This window comes from Brassica rapa, chromosome A09 (genome assembly GCF_000309985.2).
Source record: "Brassica rapa cultivar Chiifu-401-42 chromosome A09, CAAS_Brap_v3.01, whole genome shotgun sequence".
NCBI lineage: Eukaryota > Viridiplantae > Streptophyta > Magnoliopsida > Brassicales > Brassicaceae > Brassica > Brassica rapa.
The window spans coordinates 30693737-30702779 of record NC_024803.2 but is presented as its reverse complement, the minus strand read 5'-3'; the positions used below and the strand labels follow the sequence as shown (position 1 = coordinate 30702779).

At 32.3% G+C, this 9043-nt stretch overlaps 2 long non-coding RNA genes across 2 annotated transcripts; one reads left to right on the top strand and one right to left on the bottom strand.

Moving 5' to 3' along the window:
* The first annotated feature begins 954 nt into the window (after positions 1-954).
* On the top strand, positions 955-2306 carry LOC103840689. The gene is made up of 2 exons (XR_627708.3): positions 955-1519; positions 1881-2306. It is a non-coding gene; the product is annotated as an uncharacterized LOC103840689 (long non-coding RNA).
* A 774-nt stretch (positions 2307-3080) lies between these two features.
* Positions 3081-7424, bottom strand: LOC103840688. The gene is made up of 3 exons (XR_627707.2): positions 7136-7424; positions 7010-7055; positions 3081-6926 (listed from the first exon to the last, which is right to left on the bottom strand). It is a non-coding gene; the product is annotated as an uncharacterized LOC103840688 (long non-coding RNA).
* Between the last annotated feature and the right edge of the window lie 1619 nt (positions 7425-9043).

Sequence of the window (9043 nt, the reverse complement as noted above, 5' to 3'; positions counted from 1 at the left end):
TGTTTTAAATTCTTGTTAGTAGTCACGGCTCTGGGTAATATAAATATTAATCTTATTTATCTATATATTGAACTAATTAATTAGTAACAAAGTGAAATAGTAAGCACGTAACTAAATAGCACACCTCACAACTTTGAAAGATGTATTGTATAATAGTTAAAAATGATCAAAAAGATTTAAATTATTAATAGAAGACATGATTTTTTCTATTAATCATGAAAATATTCGTCCTCACATCTGAATGTGGTAAAAAGAGACGTAGGAAGATATGATTTTTTTCAAATATATAATTAAATCTAACGAACAAAAAGTATGTGAACACTTGTTCCTGGATCCAATATTTTAATGTTAGCATGTCTTTTACTAATAATAAACCATAGATAAAGAAAAGAAAAGGCTCACTAAGTTTACGGATCTCAGTTTGAGCACAAAATGCGTCATCCATATGAAGCAAAAACACCAGGAGAAGAAGAAATAGCGTTGAAGAAACTAGAGAAGACAACATCTTTAATAATTCACAAGTCTCTCTTATATTGATCTGATCACTATGACTCGCAATGATACGTTTATATATAGAATAGAGAGGCAGAGATAAGAGAGAATTAAAACATACGGTAGAGACTTAATTAAGCCAAATAAAGAAGAAGAAGGTCGAGATAAGAAAGAGAGTGCTGAAGCTGTGGTCGACTGAGTTGTCACTAGTTGGTTTTGGTTTCAGTGGTCTCTTTACACCATGGTTTAGTAAACTCGGTCAAGTTGTCACTAAGAGACAGTATGGGAAAGTAATGTAATACACACGTTCAAAATGATAAGGTACGTTTATAAGAGAGACAAAGACCAAGTCTCGAATTCTCGAACAAACGGCCGTTTATGCAAAAAAGGAGTGAACCATATTCGCTTTGAATATTCCGTAGGAAAATCCATATTTTGGCGGGCACTGTCGCTAGAAAACGACGGCAGAACTATTATTTTCGTGAAAATATCCATTTCTAATGGACCTTTTCCGTTATTACATTATATTATGATTGAAAGTTGTGTAATGTATGCAAAGATGGCTGTTAGTTTGTCAAATGTATGCACTCCTGATACTGTCACACTTGATTGAGTAATAGCAATATGCAAGGCTTTGTGTGAATTATTTCAGTTCAGCCAAAAGCATAAATACCATACCAACGGAGGCTTTTAGGATAGGTTCTAAAAAAAAAAATTAACAAAAAATAAATCAAAAAAGAAATAAAACAAGAGAACAGCTGTCTAACATAGGGCTTTAGGAATTTGTAAAAACTCCATACGTGCCCCCTTGATATTGGTTGTCTCTCTAAGTCCGTCAATCAAATTACGAGTTTGATTCTGTGTAGATTGGGGATTGGGCTGATGCCTTTGCTTCTTTGTTCGCAGGCAGCTTGCGGAGGCTGGTGTACATGTTTTGATGGCTGTGAGGAACACGAAGGCAGCTCAAGAGCTGATTCAGCAATGGCGGAATGAGTGGTCTGGCAAAGGTCTCCCACTTAATGTCGAGGTACACTCTTATCATCTCCTATATGAATTCTCTCCTCTGGTAATGATGAATAAATTATAGCTTGTGGCTAATAATGTCTACTTTTGAGACTGGAAATAGTCAATAATGTTTATTATCATATATAAATGATCAATCGTTTTCCATAGTAGAAACTTCAAACTGTATGAGATCTTGTGTATTAGTTATTAGACAAGAGTATTGGTTTGTTACATCTACGTATCTGATTAAGATCCCCTGTGTTCTTTTTTGTAAAGGCAATCACATGTTAGTGATGAACTAAAAAACAAAGGGGATGTTATTTTCTTTATAGTCCGGTTGAGTTAAGTGAAAGCTTTGAATAGCAGAAACTGGTGATGTGCAGGTATAAAGTGTTGGAACTGGTGATGAAGAAGCTGCTGAATCAAACAGATACAGCAGAGTTTGTGGCCGCATTTGCAGGGATTTAAGACGCCATCCACCAGATCGGAGAGCAGAAGAAGCTAAAAAAGCAGTGCCCGACAGTTTCTTTGAAGGGATCAGGATCATCTAGTTGAGAGCTACACATTTGAGAGTAAAACTAAAAGCTGCGATGTTGAATCTGCCTGGTTGCATTTTTGGAAATTCTGTCTTCTTAGCAACTCATATTGTCCATGTACAACAGTATGAAACCTGAAACTAACAGTTTCGCTGACCATGTCTTGATATAGTCATTGGTATTAATTCTTTATAAGCTATGCAATATTGATCGATGTTATGAACAAACCATTTCTATTTTTCTCTTCCGAGTGTATTGTGTTTCTCTTAACCATTTCAAGAAACCATTTCTTTTTTCCTCTTCCGAGTCTATCTCAAGACAAAAGGAATATCTTGTTGTGTTTCTATTATCACTAGAGATTTTTCCCGGAGTACGCCCGGGATTTTCCCCTATATTGTAATTTTATTTAGTTTATTATGGAATTTAGATTTGACTACATATTTTATACTTAGACTGGATATGCTATATAAATTATTAAACAAATTTGCAATTATTTGTATTGATTTTATTGACTAAATTTTAAAATTATTAAAATTTAATTTTTTTTTCTTTCTATATCAAAATACATATAAGTTGGTAACCAAACTGAATTAAAAAAATTAGTTCAAATTAAATTATTCGTTTATCTTCTAAAGTTGTAGAATTTATAACTTGAATTTATAACTTAACATGTGTATTTGTAAATGTACATTATAATCAATTATAAATTACAAAATAATAGAAAAATCTAAATTTGTTTGGAAATCTTTAATTTATTTTATGTATCAATTGTTTTCCAATGAATTCAAAATGGTTAAAACTCACAATTTGTTGTTTGTTTTTTAGGAAATTGTATATAGAATGGTCAGAAAAATGGACTGGCAGTTATTAAACTTTATAGTAATGTTCAGAAATCTATTTTATTTTGATTGTTTTTATGTAAAATAATTGATAAATTTACAAATGATTTAACCATTGTTATGGTTTTAGAATTATTGAGTTCACATTTATAGATCTTTTGTCCTCAAAAAGAAGTACAAACCAACATATTAACGGGCTTATTACTTCGTTTATTCCAGTTGAGAAATTAAGTTAATTGGTCTAACTAAGTTCACAGCTAGGCAAACATGGTTTGATATACATATTGAAAATGTTTTCTAAGTGACCAAGAAAAAAAATCTGTAGAAAATTTGTCAAATAGCTTTGATGAAATCTCAGCAGAAATAGGATAAATGAAATTAGTTAACATGGTTTCTGTTTAACATAGCCCATGAATTAAATCTGTTATTTTTATGCGAAACCGAACTATCTTATGATCGGGGATAAGTTAAGTCAAACTGTAACCAAAACTACAAAAGAGTATTGTCATCCAAACCTCGGCATAGTTCATGAGAAAACAATACAAATAAAAATATGACATAATTAAGCAAAACCAAACCATTGAAAAAATCAGGCTTTTATCAAAAACCTGACCTTTTCCTTCAGAAATAAGCTAAGCTTCTTTGTCGGAAAATAAGATCACTCAGTCATGCTTACTAAGTGAGGAACCTATGCCCTTCTTTCTTGACATCGTCCTCCTCACCTACTACCAGCTTTTATTTTCTCTTTTTTGGTTGTAAATGCATTCTAAAATAGTTTTTGTTTTATCATTAGATACAATTTAATTTGTTGGGTTAATTTTCCATAAACTTAGAAACTGTCGTATTCAGTTGTTATTTAACTAAATAACTTATTAATCAGTGTTCAGTTAATTTGGAAGGCCAAACTAAATTTAGTTGTTACTTCTCATTGCCACCACCCATGCAATTGCTAAATAAATCTCAAATTTATTTCAACAAATTTTTTTACACAAACATATATATACACACACATTGCAGTCATCATCCCTATCTTTTGTAGTTTCTTCTCTTTTTGTTTGTCTATTTTTGCAGAGTATATAATGGTTTTGTTTACACTATTTATATTACTAAAACTAAATTTACACTAAAACTATTTTATACTAAAATATATTTTCATTTTATAAAAAAATAATAAATTTACTTCAGTTTTAATTTACTATAATATTGAAATTTTATTAAATTTTGTTGGTTTGAGTTGAAAAGACCATTCACATTTGTTTGTTAGACGCAAAATTATTAAATTAAAAACCTAAAGAAAATGTAATGATTTATATTTTTTTTTCTATTTGATCTCTATTGCAATTTGATATAGTTGAAGAAAATCTTAAGTAATAATAACTAATATTTTTTTTTATTTCTAAGAGTATCAAATTTTTATATTATTACAATAACTAATTTTTCTCCGATAATAATACACCACCTCCAACCTAAATGAGTCGAAAATCAAATATAATGTGATAAAATTATAAATAATTATATTTTAAAGTAATATAAAAGTTTCAATAATGTCATAAATAATAATTATTATATAATTTGTAACAAAAAATGATGTTTTATAATCTATGTTTTCAGTTTATATTAGATATTCAATTTTTAATGAACTTTTCTTAATTTAATTTTTAGTGCTTTACCAATTATGTTTTGTAAATTATTTTAGCATTTATTGAATTTTTTATGATAAATTATTTGTTGGAAATGTCGCTCATGCTATTTGAAAATATTTTTACAAAATGTTATAAATTAATAAAGTATTACATTTCTAGCACAATTTTATTGGAGTTTCATATCATAGCAAAGAATATGTCATCGAATATTCCATACCTAAGACCATCTCCAATGGAGTAAACTCAAACTCTATTATAAAGTTACTTTATTTTATAGTAGAAAATAGAGTGATGAACATAAAAAAAAAATTACTCTATATTTGGAGTAAACCTATTTTTCACTCTATTATAGAGTGAGAAATAGAGTACCATTGAAGCATTTTTTACTCTAAACTTTATTTTAGATTAAAATAGAGTGGGGTTGGAAATGCTCTAAACAATCAAAGAATATGTCATCAAGCAAATAATTATACACACTTAAACTGCAAAAAATATGATTTATTTTTGTACTCTTATATATTTGTTTTTGAAAAAATTGGTACTCTGATTCTGTTATACGTTTCCCCCTAAATTTTGATTTAGATATTGTGAAAGAAGAAATAATTAACTCAATGTAATAGAGTAAATGTTTTAATTAGATACACAATATAAAAGTTAGTATTGTTTGTTACAGCTATATTTTCTTATGTTTGCTTTTTCTTTTTTTGGTTGAACATCATGTTTTCTCATTTAATGATCAAATTATTATCCATGTATCAAACATATATTTTTATTATAACTTGGATTGAAGAATTTTTAGAGATTACATAGCAAAGTTGTGTATATCAAAAGCATCATGCCATTCTCTGTGTCTCTCATCGAGACAACCAAGAACCAAACCAACTATACCATCACCACCTGCCACCTATCCTCATATCATTGCCACTGAAACCACCTGTCACCTATCATCATCATCACCTGAGGTCAGAATGTCTTACAGACCTGTTGTCTCCATGCGATATACATTCTTAGCACCTCTGCCGATGCACACATTACAACTTTTGAGCTGAATTCGAATTTTTTTTGGGGAAAGAACTCTTTCGATTTTGTTACATACACTGCAGCAAAGAAAGAAGCTACCAACAAAAAACTTACTGCATCATAAACAAATGGAGATATTAAAAACTACGTCAATCAGAGAAACGAAAGCTACATATCGACAATGTAGACGAATCAAAACCTGGCTCGTCTCTTGTAGAATCCTGATGTTTCTTGTTACAATTTGGATTGAAGATTTTTTAGAGCGTACAGAGCCAAGTTGTATCGAGACAACCGAACCAATTGTATCATCACCACCTGCCACCTATCATCATTGCCACTAACTTAAAAAATCTAATTACCATAACCTAAAGGTTAAAGATGTATATATATTACTCACCATGATATGCGTCCTTTCTCTGAACTCTCTGGCACATTCATCTAGTTTTGCTGCAAACACGTCAAACCGTAAAGTACAAATTCATGGGCTTTCAGTTCTGTAAGATCAAATACCTGTGATTGTATAACCAACTTGAGCTCACAAAGCAAGTACAATAATCATAAAAGCAAGCAACAACGATCCAAGTAATAAAATTTATGTATTTTCATGATAAGAAAAGTGTAAACGTTTTTCATGTATTAAGAAATTTTTTGACACATCAATGACAATCATTAAAGCTAAAAGATTGTATAACTTTCACCAATTACAATCAGAGAAAGAAGATTTGATCATGACAGAACACTAAGAATCTCGTGGCTCTAAAACCCACATAGCTCGGACCATATACTTTAAAACAAAGTGATTCCATCCACAATCTAAACCCCAAATCAAGTGAAGTAGATTAAAGATCCTCTTCATATAAGTAAAGAAATAGCGAACCCAGAACCTTGAATTAAGTTCATTTTAACCAACATCAATGTAGATGCAAAGTTGAAGTTAGGTGAGCTCAAAAGTTAGATCTTTAATATCTGATACAAAAATCAGAATTGGAAAATATAGGTAAGAGAATATTAAGAGGAGAACCTTTCTATTAAGCAGGGATCATATCAACCCCATGAGTATTCCGCTTCGATCATTAATCTAACTCCAGTAACGGCAACTTCCGAAATCTACCATGGACAAAGGGCTTATTAAAAGAGAAATAAGTACAGCATAATAATATTCTAAGCAGAGGTGAAATAGAACGATACGACAAATAAAAGGAATAAATTTTGATAATGGTTCTATAGTACCTCTGGAGCCAGATAACAAAGCCTTCTTTCCCTTGTATCATGAAAGAAGGAAAAGTCTGAAGGATCATCATAAGGAATGTATGTAGGTTTGAAGGACGCAAAATCAGCAAGGTAAAGCCAGTTCCAGGAAGTGACCAAGACGTTCTCGCACTTGATATCACCTAAAAACGGTGCAAATTCACACACATCAGAAATTTACTTCACCATCATGAGGATCATATACTCACAAACTATCAAACCTTACCATGACATATACCCTTCTCATGGCACTGCTTCACAGCAAGAAGTAACTGCAGAAGAAAAAAACCAAAGTTCAGTATATTATAGTAACAGCAAGAAGTAACTGCATGAATGTAAATATATTATTAACCTTGAGCTTTTCGTGATCCTCTTTCACCGTTTTACCATCTTTCTTCTTCCTCCGGTTGTGCCCATCTTTCCTAAAATATCTGAGCTCCTTCCTATCAAACAAAAGAGTGATGCGGAAATCTCCCTGTTTCAACCTCTCCGGGATGTTTTCCGGAGAGTATGACCGAGTTGAGTGTTTACTGTCGGGCTGGACGGCGGCGAGGGTTCTACAACATCGTTCTTATAGACTTTTGGATAAACCGATACCAATATATGGAACACGAAGCCCATATACATAATAAGACCATCTATATATACAAATCATGTCCGTACCTGGAAGCTGTGTGTTTGTGTTAGCTAATCCAACCAGCTCGTTTAGTTACGGAACCGGAATCCTTCTTCAGGTAACGGAGAGACCTGATTCACGGAAATGATTCTTGAAAGAAGGTTTCAATCTCTTCTCAACCTCCTCCTCATCGTCAGCATCGTCAAAAGGGTTGAAGCTGTGATTCTTCTTAGTAGTAGGTAGGGAAGGTTGAGGGGAGATCTTGTTTGATGGCTTCAAGGTGTGATTTTTATTGCCATCTGATTCATCATCTGAATCAAAAGGATTCGACTTGGAGGAAGAAGCAGAAGAAGAAGGCTTATGATGCTTGGAAAGGCTTTCCAGAGGCTTCTTCAACCCAAACATTGTGATCCAAACCTGAAAAAAACTCTCGTTGCAAGAATCCAAAAGTCTATAAGAACGATGTTGTAGAACCCTCGCCGCCGTCCAGCCCGACAGTAAACGCTCAACTCGGTCATACTCTCCGGAAAACATCCCGGAGAGGTTGAAACAGGGAGACCCCGAGATAATGTGGAACTTGAGATCCCGGTGGAAGACGCCGCGTGAGTGGCGGTAACCGACGGCGGAGATGAGCTGGTGGAAGTAACGACGGCTGAGATCCTCGGAGGTGATAGGGGATTTCCCATTTGGTTTCATCGCCATAGATTGAGTTTAGAGAAGTTCTAGGGTTTTATTTGTACACATGAAGAAAGTGAGTATATACAGAAGGAGGAAAAGAGAAAACCGAAACGAAATCTTAAAGAAAAAATTGATTGATCGAGATGTAGTGGAGTATTGATTATGCAGAATTGGATCAAACGAACTGAATCACTGTGGTGTGGTATCAAGCGAAGAAGACGAAGAGGTAAAGCCGTAGATCGAGACTTCCGTCCCAAACATAACTTAATCATCTCAAGCCACGTGTTTTAATGAAATATTGTGATTGGAGGAATTTAATAAGTGACGTGGATAGGCTAGTTGATGCTCATATATCTCTTTTAGTATAGTATAGATTGCAACAAACCATTTCCTCTTCCGAGTCTATCTTAAAGACAAAAGGAGTATCTTAGTATTTGTATTTTCAATATGTCGTAATGTCTTCTTTTTAAAAAAATTTATGTTCTTTCATGTTATGAAATCCAATCATTCTACTTAAAAAAAAATTTAATTGGATGATGAAAAATTAAATTAGATTAACAAAGGTTCTAACTTTTAAACCTTTCAAATCACTATATTTATTACTAATTTATTGATTAGAGCCCATAAAGGATTCTTATTGATGGACATGTTCTAAACTCCTTTTTTTTTTTAAAAAAAAACAGCCAATCAGGTTACCACTCGTACCAGCCTCAAAACTGAAAATGGTTGAAAATAGTGTCAAAATTTATTCTGAAAACTATTGTTTACTGGCTACAAGTAAAAATGTTTCTTCTTTACTTTTTAAACACTATGTACACCACACTTATTCCAAAGGATTTACTCTTTTATCTTAGAAACGTGTAAAAACACCTTATTAAGTTATTATCAAGAAGAAAAAGAAACAGAGTTAGAAATAAGAAGATTCAAGCTTCTTAACTCTCTCTCCTACACTCTCAGCCTCTGCAT